This window comes from Anguilla anguilla, chromosome 18 (genome assembly GCF_013347855.1).
Source record: "Anguilla anguilla isolate fAngAng1 chromosome 18, fAngAng1.pri, whole genome shotgun sequence".
In the NCBI taxonomy this organism is placed as follows: domain Eukaryota; kingdom Metazoa; phylum Chordata; class Actinopteri; order Anguilliformes; family Anguillidae; genus Anguilla; species Anguilla anguilla.
The window spans coordinates 22,026,893-22,046,413 of NC_049218.1; the positions used below are offsets into that span (position 1 = coordinate 22,026,893).

At 45.2% G+C, this 19,521-nt stretch overlaps 1 long non-coding RNA gene across 2 annotated transcripts in view; it reads right to left on the reverse strand.

Annotated features, from left to right (window-relative positions):
• The window catches only part of LOC118217603, a 203,420-nt gene that overhangs the window by 33,009 nt on the left and 150,890 nt on the right, over nucleotides 1-19,521 (reverse strand). Inside the window, exon 6 of one of the 2 annotated variants that reach the window (XR_004763235.1) lies at nucleotides 17,400-19,360. The exons of the other annotated variant lie outside the window; for it this stretch is intronic. This is a non-coding gene — a long non-coding RNA (uncharacterized LOC118217603). Of the gene's footprint in view, nucleotides 1-17,399; nucleotides 19,361-19,521 lie in introns of those variants that run through there. 2 annotated transcript variants of the gene reach the window in all.

Genomic DNA, 19,521 nt, shown 5'->3' on the forward strand with positions numbered 1-19,521 from the left:
ATTAATGCATGTCTTCTTGCTTTTCATTTAAGATGCACAGTCTTCATGCCACTAAAAAAGCCTTTGAATTTGAATGAGAATTTTGCAGCACTTGCTGCAGATTGTGATGGTGTTGTTTTAAAGCCCAAATCTGGACTGGAGGTGTAGTTGTTTCCATGCCCGTTGCAGGTGCCCGGCCATCTCCCCATGGCAATCGACAGACTCCCTGCTTGGAAACCAGCTCCAGGGCCTGTCTCTCTCCCTTGTTCCCTCCTTCTCTCTCTCTCTCTCTCTCTCTCTCTCTCTCTGGTGTGAAGAGGTTGCCGAGGTACAGGCTGGAGAACAGGAAATCAACAATGGCTGCACTGGGCCCTGGAGGGGCTTGGCCATCCCGTCCTCTGACAGTAATGAAGGATGGCCAAGACAAGAACGAGTCAGCACTGTGAATACATTGAGAGGAAGATAACGGCCAGTGCCTTCCGCAAGATGGGAATACGGATTATAGCCATTTTTTACATCTAGTAATATTCTTTGTGACTGGGCTGTTTGGTGCGCTGCTTCGCTTTCAACAGAATCGTCTTGTTCTCAGGGTTACTAGCTGCTTTTTGAAGATACCCACTTAAACTCGCTGAGCCACCCCTATCTATTTTTATTTTTATACTTGAAATAAAGTGCAAGTGGGTTTGTCTGATCACTAAAGCTGCTTCTCCCCATAGGTGTATACAGTGTGCGTGTGTGTATGTGTGTGTGTGTGTATGAGAGAGAGAGAGAGGGAGAAAGAGTGCTGGTTCCTTTCCCCACCACCATTATTTTTAACCATAAATTAGATTTTTTTTTTTTTTTTTAAGTTTAAAAAAAACTTCCCATTAGAATATAGATATGGGAAGATAATGAACATTTTATCATTCATATTATTATACTTTCTTAATTACATGTTGCGATGTCAATAAAGGTGCAGGTCAAAACATGTTACTTTCTAAAAAAAAAAAAAAGACTTACACTAAAGTATGCTTCACCATTAAGGAACTATTAGAAGACAAACAACCAGGCCTGTGCAATCTTACCATCAACTCCAAAAGTATTAAGTAAGTAGATTAAAGTTTTAGAAGCACAGACTCTGTCCAGGTCAATTGATTTATTATAAGTCTGGACTGACAGTACTAGATGTGTCTTGTGTATATTTAATAGAATTTGGGTACCATCCACAAAAAAGAACATTCCTGGGCACATGAAAATGATTTTAAAACCACAAAAAAAGACAAAAACAGACCTTTATAAATGTATTAACTGGCATATTTCACAGGATAAAAAAAGAAAATGTTTCCCCAAATAATATGCAATATCTAGAATCTCTTTTCAAAATAACTCTTGTCAAATAGAAGTCATGCTGGGGGAGAATTTAAAAAACCTATTGTGGCAAACATGCCTGCCACAGGCCACCGAAGTGGCTTTCCAAGGGGCCCTCCAGCACAGAGACACAGGGAGAAGATGTTCAAATAGTCCACATTTATTTGCAAGGGTTTGGCAAGATGGTACAGCCAAATGAGCAGATGTAAAACCCTGTCATGACAGAGAAGGCTCTCCTGTGTGGGTGGGGATGGCAGATTTAACCTGTGTGCACTGATTACCTCACTACGCACAGGTGCAGCCACCCCTGTTCCTGGGCCCAACTAGCCTGGCCAATTATCTAATTCATAACCAATTATCTAACTAGCCAGGTCTAATTAGCTTGACCCAGGGCAGGTGTGGCTGCTTAAACCAGCCATCCCCACACCACACCTATCTATCCCTATCTATAGGCTTATTTTATTTTACATGTCCACCAAATTTAAGGGGCCCGATTGTATTTGCAGACCTGTTCCATTGATACAAAGTCTCCGTTCACTAGAGACTGTGGACTAGCACATGCAGCCAACCTCCAGCATACAGGACTCTCCACTCTGCAGCTCAATGGTTCGGCTGTACAGACATTGCTTTGGAGGGCTGTACTACTTACGAAACTGCCCGCTGAAACCCCGCCTCCCAGGGCAACGCTACAACCAATCACGGGCTGCCCTGCGGTGCTACTGGCTGAATTCAGGATTTAATTCAGGACCTTGAGGCAGTCACTGCACTGAGAACGAGGGCATTTTCAGCATTTATAAGAATGCTGAGGAAACAAGAAGCAACACCTGAAGTGTATTATGTTTACAAAATGTTTTTGTCAATAGAAGTTTTGGCTGCAAGCAATTGGGTATCCTATCAAATTTCTACATATTCCCCAATAAATAAAAGGAAATGTTTAATGTATCTGTGAGGTGGTGGCACCTCTAACTCATTGGTTTCTGTGGGTTAATTGTCCCTGATGAGGGGCAGGTGTGTGAGTCCTATTGTGAGGGGGTGGCACCTCACATGCATTGGCTCCTTGAGTTAATTGTCTCTGATGAGTGTCAGGTGTGGGAGCCCTATATCTAGCCCCTGGTTTCCAGGGTTCAGTGCAGACTCATTGTTTGTCATGCTCTAGGTGTGTAGGGGTGTAAGAATCTGCAGAAGTTACCGCATCGATCCTATCTGCAAGATTTGACCACCATTTATTTTCTTCTCTGAGCTGATTCACTCATTTTGCCCTCGTCTCTTTAGTTTACCTTTTCCAACCCGCTGGGCTGCGAGTGTCATTTTCTTTAGTAGGTTACTCCACTCTGTTTTCCTATTGGGTTTTTACTCTCTAGGTAGCTACGGTACAGCGGTGTTTAGTTTTTAGTTTTCTGAGTCCACTGACAGAAGATTCAGTGAGTAGAGGGAGCGATTTTATTATTTGAACTTTATTTGGTGTTTCCCCTGTCCCGTTCCATCGCTTGGCGATTTTTGTGGGTACCCCTCAGGGTTAAATTTTAGTCATGACTAAGGAATTATCACCATGATGAAGGAAAAAAAAACACCAAACACCTGTCCGACCGATCAGAAATACTCTTCAGGAGGCAGGATGTGTCAGTGACTGCTGACTGCAGAAAACATCACAAACAGAACTACAGAGGGTGCACTGCAAGATGCAAACTACTAGTTAGACTCAAAAACAGATGGACCAGGTTACAGTTTGCTAGGAAGTACCTAAAAGAGCCTGCAGAGTTCTAGAAAAAGGTATTGTGGACAGAGGAGACCAAGATTCACTTGTATCGGAGCGATGGCAAAAGCTAAATGTGGAGGCCAAAAGGAACTGCCCAAGATCCAAAGCAGCCCCCTCATCTGTGAAATATGGTGGTGGGGGCATTACGGTTTGGGCATGTATGGCCGCCACAGGCACTGGCTCACTTGTATTCATTGATGATGTGCAAGTGTGCAGAGGAATCTTATCTGCTCAAGTTCAACCAAATGCCCCCAAACCCATTGGAAGGTGCTTCATCCTACTGCAAGACAATGATTTGAAACATACTGCTAAAGCAACAAAGGAGTTTTTCAAAGCCAAAAACTTGACTGGCCAATTCACTTAAATTGAATCCAACTGAACATACATTTCTTAGGCTGAAAAGAAAACTTAAAAAGACTAGCCCCCAAAACAACCAGGAGCTTAAGATGGCTGGAGTACAGGCCTGGCAGGGCATCACCAATAAAGATATTTGTGATGTGTCTGGGTCACAAACTTCAAGCAGTCATTGCATGCATAGGATATGTGACTAAACATGACTACTTTCATTTACATAACATTAATATGTCTGAAACAGTATAGTGCAATGTGGGACTGCTGTATAAACTGCTGTAATTTCTACAAGGTGAAACCAAAGTAAAAGCTGAGTATCTGCATTTTAACCACATGTGCATTGTTTAATTACAAATCGAATATTGTGGAGTACTGAGCCAAATAAAATAAAATAATAAATGTCCTTGTCCCAAATTATGGAGCTCACGGTACACACAGTATATGAATCACTTCTCCAAGCAGTTCCAAGTCCCAACTCGTCTTTCCTAAGTTCATGCTGCCATGCTGAGATGTTTTCCCACTTTCTTTTTAATTTTACAATTTCTCTGAAGCGATTTACTTAAGTCTGTATTTGCATAATTACATTACGCAGGTCTGGGACTTTATGTATATGTATATGAAGTGTTTATTAAGCCATAGAACAGCAATCGCAACCAACTGTGCCTGTAATTTGAGTCATCATGCTAAAATATTATTATTATCTTGAAAAGTTAATTTAGTCCAGCAAGTTCCCCACACAAGCCACCTCTGTGGTGCCACAGTCATTTTCAGCCAGGGCTAAACCATTTTACTGCGAAAGGTTGCGATGCCATTTCTGCTACATCTCCACCGTGGCGCTGTTGTAGCTCATTTATTTGCTGGGAAAATGGAGGACTTGAGCGATGGCGGACTCCAAGCACATTAGTCGTCTGACTGCTATGTGTCACTTACTTTAAAGGTCCAGTCTGCTGAATGGTTTCAATCGCTGTTCAACAAGTGGGAGACTAGGGAATTGTATGCATTCATTCAGACAATCATTCATTCATTCATTCATTAGTGACTAGGCCGGCACAGAATTTATGTCTCTGAAAATAATGCTTATGTTTCAGTAAATCAAAAAGTTGGTTGAAATGATGGTAAAGAATATATGAATGCAGACGTACTGCTTTGCATTAGCTTATATCCATTGCAATTGTACCACCATCTGCAGAGGGTTACCTGCATAATGTGGTTCAACAGTCAAAAGGAGCTTGTATTTTTCTGATTACAGGAATGCTGGAGCGAAAACATTTAACCATTAAATTCCTAAGGCAGAAGTTCCTGTAAATCCTAATGCACTGATGCTATGATATGAGAGTACAGTTCAACAGTACAGTGTCACATGTTCCTTAATAACAGCGTACCAAAGCAGTGTGTAAAAACACCAGAGTGCGAGTATGATCATAACAAACCTTAGCCAACAGTATAGAAATAGATTATTTTCCAACACTTACAAAAAAATTAGTGCGACCACGTACCAAACTTTTTTTTTTTCCATCGCACACATACACAACTTTTTAATCAATCCTCAACATTTGAGTGTTTACATAGGCTCTTAGCTAAATAAAGATCAGTTAGTCTTTACCCTATACGTATATGATGCTACAGTGCCAATAATTTGGAACAGATGGAATTAAAGCCCCCCACCCCAACACCCCCCACCCACACAGGCAAGACTCTAAAAACAAAAGTAGCGAAGAAAAGTAATCAGGGCGACGGCCGTGTGATTACCGACGCAACGCGCTGGCTTTCGAGCGCAGAAGGAAAAAAGAAAGAAGAAGAAGAAGAAAAAAGAGAGGGAGGGAGAGAAGGAAAAATAAAGCCCAGGGTGTCTGCTCTCCGCTAACAGGGCCCGGGAACGATGGGGGGAGCGAAGGGGCTGACCAGTCTGAATTACCAGGAGGGATTTAATAAACAGCAATGGGTTAATAGAGCAGAAAAGAGCCACCAGCCAAACCGTGGGGGTGTGGAATATTTCTTTCTTAAGTCAGCTGTAAGTAATTACGGCCTGGCGCGAGTCTAACGATTACCATAACAGAGCAATTGGACGTGAAAAATGGATAATAGTATGGACATGGAAGTGTATTTAGAAAATCGCTGCGAGAGTTGGTTAATATGCACATTCCTGCTCCCTCCCCGGACGTATGGGGGAACGCTGCTGCTGTAATCTCGACATTAGGGCAGCGCGCCTCCGTCGCTTAAAATCCCGCTGAAACTTTCCAGTTTTATATATTTCGACAGGGCCGCCCTTTTCTCTGTCTCTACCCCATACGCCCCCCCCCCCCCCCACACACACACACACACACGCCCCCTCCCCACACACACAAAACCCCCTGCCATTTTGGCACGTGTCCATTCAACACAGAAAAATTGGAAGATACTTCAGAGAGAGAAAATTAAATAAAAAATAAAAGGCTTTGGAGAAAAACGAGAACCTTGAAATCATACCAGTTCTGTGGCATGTGGCATTTAACATTAGAATCCAGAGAGCTCTGAACACATTGTGAGTCATAGTGTACTGGAACTGTACAGGGCGGACGGTCATCCTCTCAAACGCAGGCCTTTGATCAATCAAAAAATTAATAAGAACAGTTTCAGCTTTCCTTAAGGGCTTAGCAATTATGTACAGATGCATTAATAATGTTCTTCTGAACGTATTAAAAAGTCCTGTACTACCTGACCTTAACACAGAGGACACATATCCTGGCTGTGAGGAGGTGGAGGTTCCCTGAGAGATTTTTAAATGTCGCGTTTGCGCCTTCCTCTGATGAACGGATGAGGCGTGAGCTTTCTGCCTGGGAGTTCTCACGCTGTGGCTCAGCTCAGTCTGAGCGTCTAGCAGGTGTGCAGACCGGGAGCCCAAGAGTTCTGGACAGGAAGCTTTTTGTGCTCCAGTGTAAGGAGCCTCAGAAGAGGGATCTTCCTGCCCAAACTTTCCCCTGTGCCACTACAATTACAGATGTATATGCTCTGTGTACTGTGTCACTGTGTTTATAGCTGTGTAAGCTCTGTGTACTGTGTCACTGTGTTTATAGCTGTGTAAGCTCTGTGTACTGTGTCACTGCACTTATAGCTGTGCAGGGTCTGAGCCCTGTGTCACTGCACTTATAGCTGTGCAGGGTCTGAGCCCTGTGTCACTGCACTGTGCTAAAGGAGTTGAGACATCAAAGAAGATGACAGAACCTCAGAAGACCTGTTGGCACTCAGACGTCACCAGCGTAACGCCCCCAAAGCTTCAGATTTTTTCAGCACTGTAGTAAAAATAGCTTCTCTTTCTGTTAGAGGCATTTGGAGATTATAATTCCAGAGACACTGTTCACTGAACAGAAGCGCACGAAAGGAAAACAAAGACTCTAAAAATATTTTCATTATTGTCCAAGCTGTAGCCAAGTCGCACTTCCATTTCGTTCACAAAGCCAGGGACAGCAACTCATCTCCTGTGTATGCAAAAATAAATAAGTAAGTAAATAAATAAATAGTCAGAGCCATAAAACCCAGCTAACAGCCCAACTGACATGGACATTGTCCACTGAAGAAAGCTGGAACTCTGCAGGAGGTCTTTGATTTGCACTGCACTGGAGCAAAGACCAGACGAAAGGGCCCAGGCAGACCAGAAAGGGACTTGGGCGGTGAGACGTTCATCCTGGCCGGACGCACTGACTGTTTCATTTGACACTCTTCCACCAGGCGGTTTGGCAGTTGGCATTTGAACTCCTGGCAGGCCCTTGAGCCCCTGGCCACGGCTTGCCAGTCTTCCATCCCCTACCCCCATACCCACCCGAGCCCTGTGGCCTCAGTTCAGACAGATGAAAACCGATGTTTTATAGACCCACCGCGTACAGACGGTCTGGAGAAGCCAGAGACCACACCTCGCGTCCCCTAGATCATCTTCCACTCTGTTGACCTTGGTAATAATCCCAGTGGTGCTAATTCTGCAGGGCGGGGTGGGCTGTTCTAATAAATCAGATGTGCAAAGACAAATGAAACCGCAAACGTTGTGTGCATTTTATCCATTGATAGTACAAGCATTGCACTCTGGCTGGTTGTAATCATAAACTTAGCTTTACATTGTTTCCTTTATGAAAAAAAGGCTTCTGTTTAATCTACCACAGTGCAATCTGTCTTTAATTTGGAAGTTGTTTTTTCTTCTGTTGCTTTATTACACAACACTAGGAACTCCACAGTCACTGACATTCATAATTTTTCTTTACTGTACTAACCTGTGTATTTGAGTGGCTATGTGTGTGAGAGTGAGCTGGTGTGAGCGTATTTGTATTTGGGTGAGTGTTTGTAAGAGCGTGAGTGTATGTGCGTGTGTGAGCGTGTGTATGTGTGTGTGTACTTAGGAATGTGAGCGTGTGTGTGTGAGTGTGTGTGTGTGCTTAGGAGTGTGTGTGTGTGTGCGTAGGAGCATGTGCGTGCGTGTGCGTGTGCGTGTGAGCGTGAGTGTGTGTGCGTGCGTGTGCGTAGGAGTGTGTGTACGTGTGTATGAGCATGAGTGTGAGTGCAGCAGATTGCGGGCGTGGCCCCCATCTCTGCACCGCGGCGCGGGGTCTGCAGGCCCGTCTCTGACAGATGGAGGCGGCGGAGCGCCCTGCCTCCCCTGGCAGCCCCTCTACAGAGCGGCTAAAAGAGTGGCCATTAAGCCCCGCTCTACCCACAGAGATGACAAAGCTGACTGTGTGTGTCTGCACGTGCCCAGACCGCGGGGGTGAGCCGAGAGGTGCGCAGTGTGCACTGTTTACTCATTTCAGTACAGAAGGCCACTGCACCAGCTGTGTGTGTGAGCGTGTGTGTGTGTGTGTGTGTGTGTGTGTGTGTGATCGTGTGTGTGTGTGTGTGTGTGTGTGTGTGTGTGTGTGTGTGGAGGGGGAGGAGGTGGGGGGTTTGGAGGGGAGGAGGTTTAGAGATGGCTAACTGTTGAGTCCCTTGGATTTTATCATACGCGTGGAACCTCACCGATCTTTTCCTTGTCTGCTAACATTGCTAATCATGCTAAATTAATTCATCATTCATTTTGCATTTGATCAAGTAAATGTCAATGATTAATCAATAAATAACACTGGATACAATGACACGCATTTGTGTCATTTGGTAGGCCTAAGATTAGCTCTGGCTAGAAACCCTATATATAATGCATCTGATGCTTCCTCTTAACCAGTAACAACGTTGACTGCATTATCCGTGATAAATAAATAACAAATAAATAAGTGATGCACTTTGGCCAGCAGACCCGGAGTGTGGGCCCTCCTTTGCTGTTTGAGCGGTTAACAGGCTCAGTGGAGGTAAGAGGTGCTGCTCTTCGCCTGAGGAGATAGGGGCCATATCCAGCGCTAAGCTCCGCGCGCGCCTCGCCTCCAGGCGAACGGTAAAGAGGCACAGCCGTACTCAGGCCCGTCCGGGCGTGGCCCTCCGCGCCCGACGCCCCCGGTCCCGCAGGCGACGGCCGTTCCGCCGGGCCTCCGCGAGGGAGACGCGGCCACGCGGCTTTTCCGCCGGAGCGGCGATAATTACCCCTCAGGCTTATCGCCCGAAAAGAGAACACGCTCGGCCGAGCGGCCAGAGAGCGAGGGCCTCCTCTCCGACATGAGAAGTCCTTTGTGTGAGTGACAACGGCGCGGCTGGCAGCTATCAAAACGCACCTTTGCAGGCGGCGAACAGACGCCCTCACACCGGCTGTGTCTAAGTTATCTGTAGGGCGGTTGTTGTGGGGATGGGGGGGGGGGGGGGGTGTCAGTATTTGTTACCCCTGATAAGGGACAGTCTGAGGGCCTCTTTATTCAGCCTGGTGCCAGAAGCTTGCAGTTCACTGTGTGGAACTGGGTGCGGCGCTGACTTGCCCAGCTAACACACGGTTCATGCTGTGTGTATCATTCTTTCTCTGAATAGTCCTAAGGATTGTCTAATAAAAACCCAGGGGAATAGCTGAATAGCAAGAGACATGTGCGTGTCTGTATGTGTGTGTGCATATGTGGGCATGTTTGAATTCTTTTTTGAATTTTACTGTATTCCAAATTATTCCAAATTCAATTTTTTCACTATACCCTCCAGAGATCGGAGAAGTATTTTCATTTTTTGACATAACACAAGTGTCTTGGATGACAAAAAAATGTTTCAGTGAAAATATTTTCAAGTATATAATTCCATTTATTTTTATTGAATGTCCCTTGTAGTGTAAGTTTCAGTGTAATAAAATAAAGGTCAGAGACCTGTTTCCCCAACAGTGTGGGGTTAGCTGCCATATACATATGTGTGTGTGTGTGTGTGTGTGTGTGTGTGTGTGTGTGTATACACCAATGAAAACACTGAGAGTACATTGATAACAGTTAGTGGTCAGTTGAAACGTGCCAGTGAGGTAAAACACCAGTCATTATGAAAGCAGCGGCCAGTTCTTGACCAAAGTTGATTATAATGGGAATGTCTACGGTTAACCATCTATTAAAGCAGAGCCCGCAGACTGCCCACAACTCTAACTGTACTCGCTAAGATGACAAACGTGAAGCCAAGAGCGGAGTTGGGAGTAATTCTACAGAGCTGTTGCTGTGTATTAGGATCACGTGTGTCTTTAACCTGAGTATTCCTGCTGGGCCAAAGGAACTTGCTTTACAAAAAAAAAATTTTTTAAATGAAATGTTTTAAATATTTAATGGATTCTTTAAATGTGTTTATTTATATGATTCACACGAGTTCAATTAAAAGTGGAACCAGTGTTACATGGTACATAAAACAAGCTGCTGAAAATAGCAAAAGGGAGAATGAGCTTTATTTTTTTATTATTTCACTGCGAGCCTTACATGCTGAACCCTGGATCCTGACAGCAGGAACAGAAACTAATGGGTGAATATTGCTCCAAACCAAAACTCAATTTTCAGCTTTAACGTGCCCATTTTTGCATAATATATCAGCTTATAAACCCCACCCCCCTCCTCTAGCATATCACATAATGTACAGGCACGCATTATTAATTCCATGTGTTTGCCGAAACAGTCCGGTTCATGGATAATGCTCAGGGGCACAGGGGCTGCGCATCCTTTCGGATTCAAACCTGCAGGACGTGCAGTTTAATGTCCAGTCCTCTCACAGCTTCTCTAACAGCTGGAGCAGCTATGTAGCTCCGCTGTCCAAGGAAACAGTCATACGCTGCCTCATAAAGAAACTCCACTTCCCAGAATTCCCTGAAACGCCCCGCAGGCCGGAGCCCGTTCGCGGGAGGGGGAGACTCCGGGGCGGAGCCGAACCGAAGCCCCGCGCTGGCTGGGAGAGCCGGGGGAGAGGGAACGGAGGACAGATCCGGGTTTGGGGGGACAGGAAGGCAGATGGCACCCGCGCTGTTTAGCCCAAACGGGCATCTGATACCCGCAGCCTGGCACTGCGGAGGCCTCCCAGGCTGCCCACGTCCGAGGCTCCGCGACTGGCATAACCACAGGGAAGAGCACAGACACAGCACAGGCACAGACACAGTACAGTCACAGACATAGTACAGTCACAGACACAGCACAGGCACAGCACAGGCACATACATAGCACAGACACAGCACAGGCACATACATAGCACAGACACAGCACAGGCACATACACAGCACAGGCACAGCACAGACGCAGCACAGACAAAGTACAGGCACAGCACAGATACAGACACAGTACAGACACAGCACAGGCACAGACAAAGACACAGCACAGACACAGGCAGCAAACAAAAACACCAGTTCAATCGCACGTAATTTAGCTAAAAGCACAATTTCATGAGCAGTTCCATAAGTTGAGGCTGATTCATTTTTTTAACACTAAAATAGTTTCCTCAGCATGTATTCCACCGTGCATCTAAATTGCATTAAAGTATTAAATGCAGAATACAGTATACAAAATATAGCATAAAATGTAAAAGAGCCATTACAGAGACACCGCGGATCCAACAGAGGGGGCATGGGGCACGGACTCACCAGGAAACCACCACACTTCCCTGTTTGTGTGCCATTGTTGCCCAATCACACTAGAGGACACTTTTTTTGTATTGGCTGTTGAGATATACTCTCCAAGGCCAAATATGCATAGACAGGTTTTCAGTCAGGAATTGAATTACTCAATAGCCATTATATTACATTACTGGATGTTGCACTCTCTTGTGAGCAGCAGGAGTGCTGAGTCTATTAGCTTCATATCTAAAGAATGTGGTTTTTCAGACCATTTCAATGGCTGTGTGTTGAACCGAGTCACAAGTTCGAGACTTGTGTCAGATTTTTTGGTGACAAAGCGATACATGTCACCTGGCAGGGATGGCACACGTGCTGGATGCAATCTCTTGTCTCAGGCATTACACATGCATGTACGCGTGTGCACGGGTGAAGTGCATGTGCACTGCGCGTGCGTTTGTGTGTGCGTGTGTGTGTTTGTTTGTGTGGATGCGTTTGTGCATGCGTGTGTGTTTCTGTGTGTGTGTGAGAGTTTCTGTGAGTATGTGTGTGCGTGTGTGTTTCTGTGTGTGCTGTGAGTATGGGTGTGCGTGTGTGTTTTGTTTGTGTGGGTGCGTTCGTGCATGCGTGTGTGTGCATGCGTGTGTATGTGTGTGAGAGTTTCTGTGAGTGTGTGCGTGTGTGTGTGTCTGTGCTCTGAACAAAGAATAATAAAAACGGGCCTCTGGATTTTGAGCCTAGCTATCAGCCACCACAAGCATTCGGCTAAGACAACATGACAGGTGTGAGTTTCAGAAACTTAAACAGCGGGATTAGACACTAGTGGTTCTCTTCATATGCATTCCTTATGGGAATTAAGTCCATTTGAAATGCAAGGCCAAAGGCAAGATTACAGAGGTATAGCCCCGTGGCGAGGTGTACGCAGCAGCTAAAAGCTGGGATTTGAATAATCGTACATGCTTAGACCAGGAATCAGCAGAGAACAGAATGAATGGATTATTACAAGGAACGTTTTTGACTGCTTGCCTCAATAAAATTGCATGTGCGTGTGTGTGCGTTGCGTGTGTGTGTGTGTCGAGGGAGGGGGGGTGTGGCCGCTGTTGCTACGGTCCCCTGCACATGCGTTACCGCACGCTACAGTAGCAGGCATCAGACGTGGCAGAAGGGAAGAAAGAGAACGCAACTGTTAAACGAGAAGAGGAAAGAAAGGAGAGAGAGAGAGAGAGAGAGCGGATAATGAAGATTTGGGCAGGACCAGGTCCCCGGGCGGTTTGACGAGGGAAACGCCGCTGAGCCCGGTTCAGTTTATTCAACCCGCTAAAATGGGGTGAAAGGGAGCGGGTCCGCGGCATTAAGGGAGCGGACGAACGCTCGGGAGAGAGAGAGAGAGAGAGGAGAGGAGCAGGTGAGGAAGGGATCCGGACGCAGTGTAATTACTGCTTACGCTCGCGCCGAGCTGCAGCTGCCGCCATGCTTATTCCGCACAGCCAATCGCCACCAGCCGCGCGTCGCACGCTTCACGCTTTTTTTTTTTTTTTTTGTGGGCAAATTTCATTTTCACCCGCAAACTTCGGCAAATGCTCCTTTAGGGTCAGGAATTGTTTTTCATTTTTCTTAGAAGGCACAATAGAGGATATGTTCCTATCAAAGTCATTTAACCCCATTTAATAATTAAAACTTTTTAATGCTAATTGCTCTTGAAACCCTTGAAACCCTGCGTTTAAATTTCGCCCTGGAAAAGAAAGTTATGAGTGACATGAAAAATGCAGAGTAAATCCATTTTCATGTCAAAATGTTAAAATACTTCTATTTTCAAAATTATGTTTAGCTTAAATACACGTTATTCATATTTCCTTTCTATTTCAAGGGAAGCGCATTACAATTATTGCTATTGTTTCAACACCACTGTTTTCAAGCAAAGGAAACAAAATGAACCCTTTAATTGTCACAAAACATACAAATAAAAGTGGTGACAACATAAATGTTCTTCTCATTCTTACTACTGCATCTACTACTACTGCTGCTATTAGTACTACTGCTGCTACTATTAATACTACTATTAATAATAATAATAATAATAATAATAATAATAATACTTTTTCAAGATATATGAAGAGTCTCAATATCTCAAAATGATCATTTGGCACTGATGCTAGTAAATGACTAGGTAGAGCATGTGCACTCATCCTCAGTCGAGATTTCAAACATGATGCACACTAGGAAACAGATACCACCACAAAATGTTTATTGAGTCAATGACATATCTGCCACATACTTTTAATGCATAAGTCATCAACAAATGCTCCCAAAACACAATGGAACAATGCTGCTACATTAATGTATTCACAGCCAAAAATAAACGAACAAATAAAGTGCTGGTCTGGAATTGATCCCCATTTGTTTGATGCCATTTATTATGTTCATATTTAATATTTTTATATTTTATATTTATGTATTATATTTATCAGTGGAACCACAGCAGGTATAAAATCACATGATTCTACTTCAGAAAGCAGCAGTCAATGCCGTGGCATTCACGCTTGGTGCAGGACGTGCGTGAAGGTGACACCCCCAATGACAGAGCTCGGCGGCCGGGGACAGAGACCTCGTTAAGCGGGTCACGCCACTTAGCGATGGGATAATGGCGCAGGCCATGCCACAGGAAACTCCTAATGAGTCCCTGGAAGACCCGCGTACCAGTGCTCTTCAAGCTAACGAACATTTCCTTACATTCATTTAATCACAACGAGAACACAGCTTACGCTCCCAAATATTCAATTGTTACGCATAGAGTCAAATGCAACAGCATTGAAACAGTGACGTATTTATTTATTTTTTTGACTCTGTACTCCAGCACCTTGGATTTAAATTAAACAATGAATATGATGTTAAACTGCAGATTTTCTGTTTTAATAGCTGGGCATTTACATCCATATCAGATGATCCGTGTAGAAATTACAGCCCTTTTAATCCATATTTCCCCCATTTCTGGCTTTTGAATTTAACTGTATGTAAAAACTATTTTGTATATTTTCTTTATACATTAAAGATATGCATGTGACTATCGCTCCCTCTTTTACAAGTATTTCTATAAATGGCTTAATATTTCATTTTAACCTTTCCTGTTCATTCTTTCGGAAGATAAAAAGATTAAAAAACGCATTTGGGCTGAAAAATGGAAGCAAATTCATTCATATTTCAACTGTCAATAACAATAATCGCTTTAGCAGTTTGTGTTTGCGGCTGCGTACGTACGCGTGCGTGTGTGTGTGTGGATGAGTGCATGTTTGTGTGTTCATGCGCAAAAGGCAATTTACAAAGTGTCAATGACGAAATTCCACAAAGACTACCTCTGAGCGACCAACCAAAATATATGCAAAGTAGAGGTCAAAGCCATCACTTTTTAAATGGTGTGACTGGCACTCTGGCAATGCCCGGCGAAAACGGCTGAGAAAAACAGAAGGGAGAAAAAAAGAATGCAGTTCACCGGGAGAATTCAGATCGGTAAACGTCATTCACAACGTCCTTGCAATGCACAAACCGGACACACACATGCAAAGACATACACATATAACTAAATAAACATGTAAAAATAGAAAGAAAAAAAGGATATCCCTGTGTTTATTTGAGCTGAGAAAAACTGCATATATAAAATGTATCTACTGACACGTGATTTGTGAGGGCAACAATACACCTGGCAACATATGTAAGCAACTCTGCTACCAACTGTCAGTATCAGGAATAGGACAGCTGTAAGGACAACATCCTTGTGCCAGTCATTAAGTATTACCACCACAGGAAGTGTACCACTTTATTGAGTACACCTGATCGTACTGAGCATGCTCATCCAAACAGGGAGCAGCTCAATACATAAAGCATGCACATGGTGAAGAGGTTTGTTTGCTGTTTGACCAAACATTAGAATGGATAAGACATGTGATCTAAGCAACTTTGACCGTGGTAGGATTATTGGTGTCAATGCGTGGTGGTTCCAGGACCTCAAAAACAGCTGTTCTCCTGATATTTTCACACACTTACGGAGTTTACAGAGTATGGTGTGATAAACAACAAACTTCCAGTGAGTGTCAGCTCTGTGGGTGAAAATGCCTTGTTAATGAAAGAGGTCAGAGGAGAATGGGCAGACTCCTTCAAGCTAACAGAAAGGCCAGACATTTTCAAAGAGCCACTGTTTACAACAGTGGTGTGCAGAAGCCAATCTCTGAAAGCAAAGCGCATCTAACGTTGAAGTGGATAGACTATAGCAGGAGAAGACCATGTCAGGTTCCACTGCTGTCAGCTAAGAACAGGAAGTTAAGGCTATAGTGGGGATATGGTCACTAAAACTGGATGATTCCAGATTGTAAAAGCATTACCTGGTCTGACGATTCTCACTTTCTGCTGCGACATGAAGATGGTAGGGTCGGAATTTGGTATAATCCATGGATCCATTCTACCTTGTGTCAATGGCGCAGGCTGGTGGTGGTGGTGTAATGGTGTGGTGAATGTTTGCTTGGCGCTCATCCTATTGAGCATCATTTGAAAGCCACAGCATACAGAAGCATTGCTGCTGACCATGTGCATGCCTTTTTTGGCCAGCCTACCCCTTTTTCAAATGGATACTGCCGTTAGGATAATGCATTATGTCACAAAGCACACATCATCTCAAAGCAATTTCTATGAACATGACAGTGACTTCAGTTTACTTAACTGGCCTGCACAGTCCCCATATCTCAATCTAATAGAGCACATTTGGGTGGAATGGGAGGTTCGCAGCATGAATGTGTGGTCGAAAAATCTGCGGGAACTGTGTGATGCTATTGAGTCAGCATGGACCAAAATCCCTAAAGAATGTTTCCAGCACCTTGCTGGATCCATGCTGCAAAGAATTCAGGCTGTACTGGAGGCAGAAGGGGGTCCTACCCGGTCCTAAGTATTACGGGTACCTACTAAAGTGGCCATTCAGTGTGTGTGTGTGTGTGTGTGTGTGTGTGTATATATATATATATACATACATATAACTTCGATGTGCTTTAAACTCGCTCATTAAGAAATTATGCTGTTCAAACTTTCATGAAGAAGTCCTGGGTAGAGTTGCCATATTTGAGGATTTGGTCCTTTGGAAATGTGTAAATAATTTAATCTTTTGGATAAGTCAAGTGGATTTATGCGCCAGGCGAGCATAATACCCGGCGCTGCGAGCGGCTCGCCAGGGGAGCCGCGTGACGCGAGACTGCGGGCTGAGTCTTAACCCCTTCCCCGCATCGCCCCGCGCCTCCTCAAGCCACGTCAGCCGCCACCGAGGCTGACCCCAGATCAGTCAGCCCAGCTCACGGGGGGTCCGGAGCTGCAGGGCACACGCTGCGTCTGCTGATCTTGGAACAGGGTGCAGCCGGTGACACAGGCTGGCACCAGCATGGCAGGGCACTGTTTTTTAAAGGAGCCCTTGCTGTGCTTCAGTCAAACAGTTACAGTATACTGTTTATACAGGGAGAATAGACTATTTCATCAGATATTACGACAACATAAACAGTCATACCTTTCTAGATTTTTTTTTTACAATTAGAAAAGCTGGAGTATTCACTATGATGCAATGGAAACGCACTAAAACACAAAACACACAGGGAATATTTTCTGGATCTATTACAGCATAAAAAAGGGCCTCTATCAGTGCTTGCATTGAATCCATGTGGCTGCCCGTGTAAGTGCCTGAGTAGAAGTCCTCATGAAATACACACATTTAGGTATTGCATATAGATGGGGGAGTGTCTTATGTCCTTCATAACTCTGCCCCTCTTTGTGGATGGCAGTCATACGTAGCAGGCCCAAACAGCTAGAATGAACAAAACAAATCAGGAATGGCTCCAGGTGCACCTTCCTCTGCCCCCCCCCCCCACCCCCCCACCCCTCCTCCACAACCCCAGCCCCAATGCCCACCCCCATCACAATAGCAGCAGTCCTCAGCATGGGGCCGCAAAAGCGCTGAACGAATTACCGTCACCCCCCCCCCCCCCCCCCCCCCCCCACACTTCAGCTGTTTTTTTTCTCCTTCCCCCTCCGGTTCTCCTTAGATCGTCAATCACATTTAAATATCTCAAGTAATCTGGAAGTGGGGAAGAGGCACGGCGGCCTCGATAATGACTTGTTCTGGTCCGGTAATGCAGGCAGCCGGGCAGCCCTGGGAATACCGAAATAAAAACATTTATTCAGAGAGGCGAAGGCAGAGCCGGCCGCCTTGGCGGGCTGAACGTTGCGATAGCGGGACCCCAATCTCGTACCCGTGCCAGGCCTGTTTGAGCAGAGGCCCCGGGACGGTGTTCCTGGACCTCCGCCTCCCCTCCTAATTGAGCTCCGGCGGGCCGGGGGGATTCGGGGGAAATAAATAAAGAAATCAAACGGAGACGGGTGTGAATTACTTTTTTCGGCTTCCTGTTTTTTGGAGGGGGAACCGGAGCGCCCCCGCTGCGCCTCCGCCTGAGCGGGCTCTCTCCGGGCCGGCCCGGCGGGGGGTCCGGGGGGCTCCGCGCAGGTGTGTATTGAGCTGTCCCGGCCCGGGAGGCGGCCCGTCGCTCCCGCGCGCCAGACGCTCCGCGCGGCGGGATTTGGGGGGGCGGGGGCAGGGCCGGCCCCTCCCCGGTCCCGCCGTGACCGCCGCTTCGTCTGACGGAGCCGAGAAGACACGAGCGGCTTCCTCTCGTTTCCGCCTGTTTCCTTTGTTCCATATTTACGATCTCAGAAAATAGATATCCTTTACTGCTTTTAAAGGTATTTCGAAAACCGTGTTTTCCATACGACTGTAAAAAAAAGAAAATCGGACGATGCTTTCGTCGCCTGTGTTCATCAGCCTTCTCCGTAAGCCAGTTTCAAACTCTTACGGCACCTTCGATGTGAACTGCTGATCGAAAGCACTTCAAAAAAACACGCAGCTCTTTCCTAACTTCACAAAAGGGGAAGGCACGGGTGTCATTAATCTAAACAAACCTATATGAATACGATTTCTTCATTAGTTACCAAGATGTTGTCTTTGCAACGTTTTCCAACCCATTGGCTTGTGAACAAAGACTCCACTGACAGTGCCAGGGTGAACTGGGTCATGGTTTATCATTTCAAAAGAATGGAGACAGTCCCAGAGAAAGAAAAAAAAAGAATGAACAGGGTCTCAGCGATAGGAAAACAAACAGTTTTCAATTACAGCAGGTACGAACACGTTAAACATTCACCAATCTACGCTTTCATCCTTTCTGATGCCGACTGAAAGTGGTGAGTCTTTGGGTTTATGATCTTGTCTTGACCTTCTGCCTCATTCATAATTCATCCTTGGTACAAACCTTTATGAAACTTTAATAAAGAAAAACTGCCTTCCTTGTCTCCAGTCATGGCGTTGTGACAGTGTAATCTTTAATCACTGCCATTGGCTGAGAGCGCGTGTCAGCTTGTGGTGAGCGTGTGTTTCCAAAAACGGGGCTGTGATCTCCAAAGAAGTTGGGTACCTGGAGAGCCTTCAGAGAGGTATGAGACATGTCCTGTCACCTGAGAGGGGACAGAGCCTAGGGGAAACATCGTGGCTTTCCTCTCAGCCAAAAACGCCACTTTTTTGCTCTCTATGTGAGGTCAGAAAAAATAATTAAAAATTTTTTCATCCTGCTTCAGAAGAAGAAAAATATGCCGGGGAATGACTTGCATGTGAGGAGACAATCCGGCTTTTTGTGGACATTCTGGCAAATGAAAAGGGAAGTAATTGCAATTATTGAGTCAGAAATTGCATGGCTCCATCACAGATTTAGTCTCCGTCTTTCGTTTTTAAAATTTTAAATATCTTCTGGAAGTTTAAGATCATTCGTTGCACTTCTGTGGCCAGGCAAAGGCTTTGTGCTCTGCTAATCCCCTGCATTGTGTGTGAGGATGTTTGGAGGATGTACGCTAAGCTGTGGCACGTACAGGTTCAGAGACGAGGGAGGAAACTTCCCCTGTGAGTGTCGGTGTCATCACCGCCTGCATCAAATCTGAATGTGAAAAACAAACAAAGGCACCACAAATTTACAGCCTCAGAAAAGTCTGCTCACGAGCTCCTTCCCACTCAGGAGAAACTGAACCGCAGTTAATTTGCATCAAAGCAGAACAAAGGAAAATGTCATTGCTTTGTTAAACAGACTTTTAAAATTGC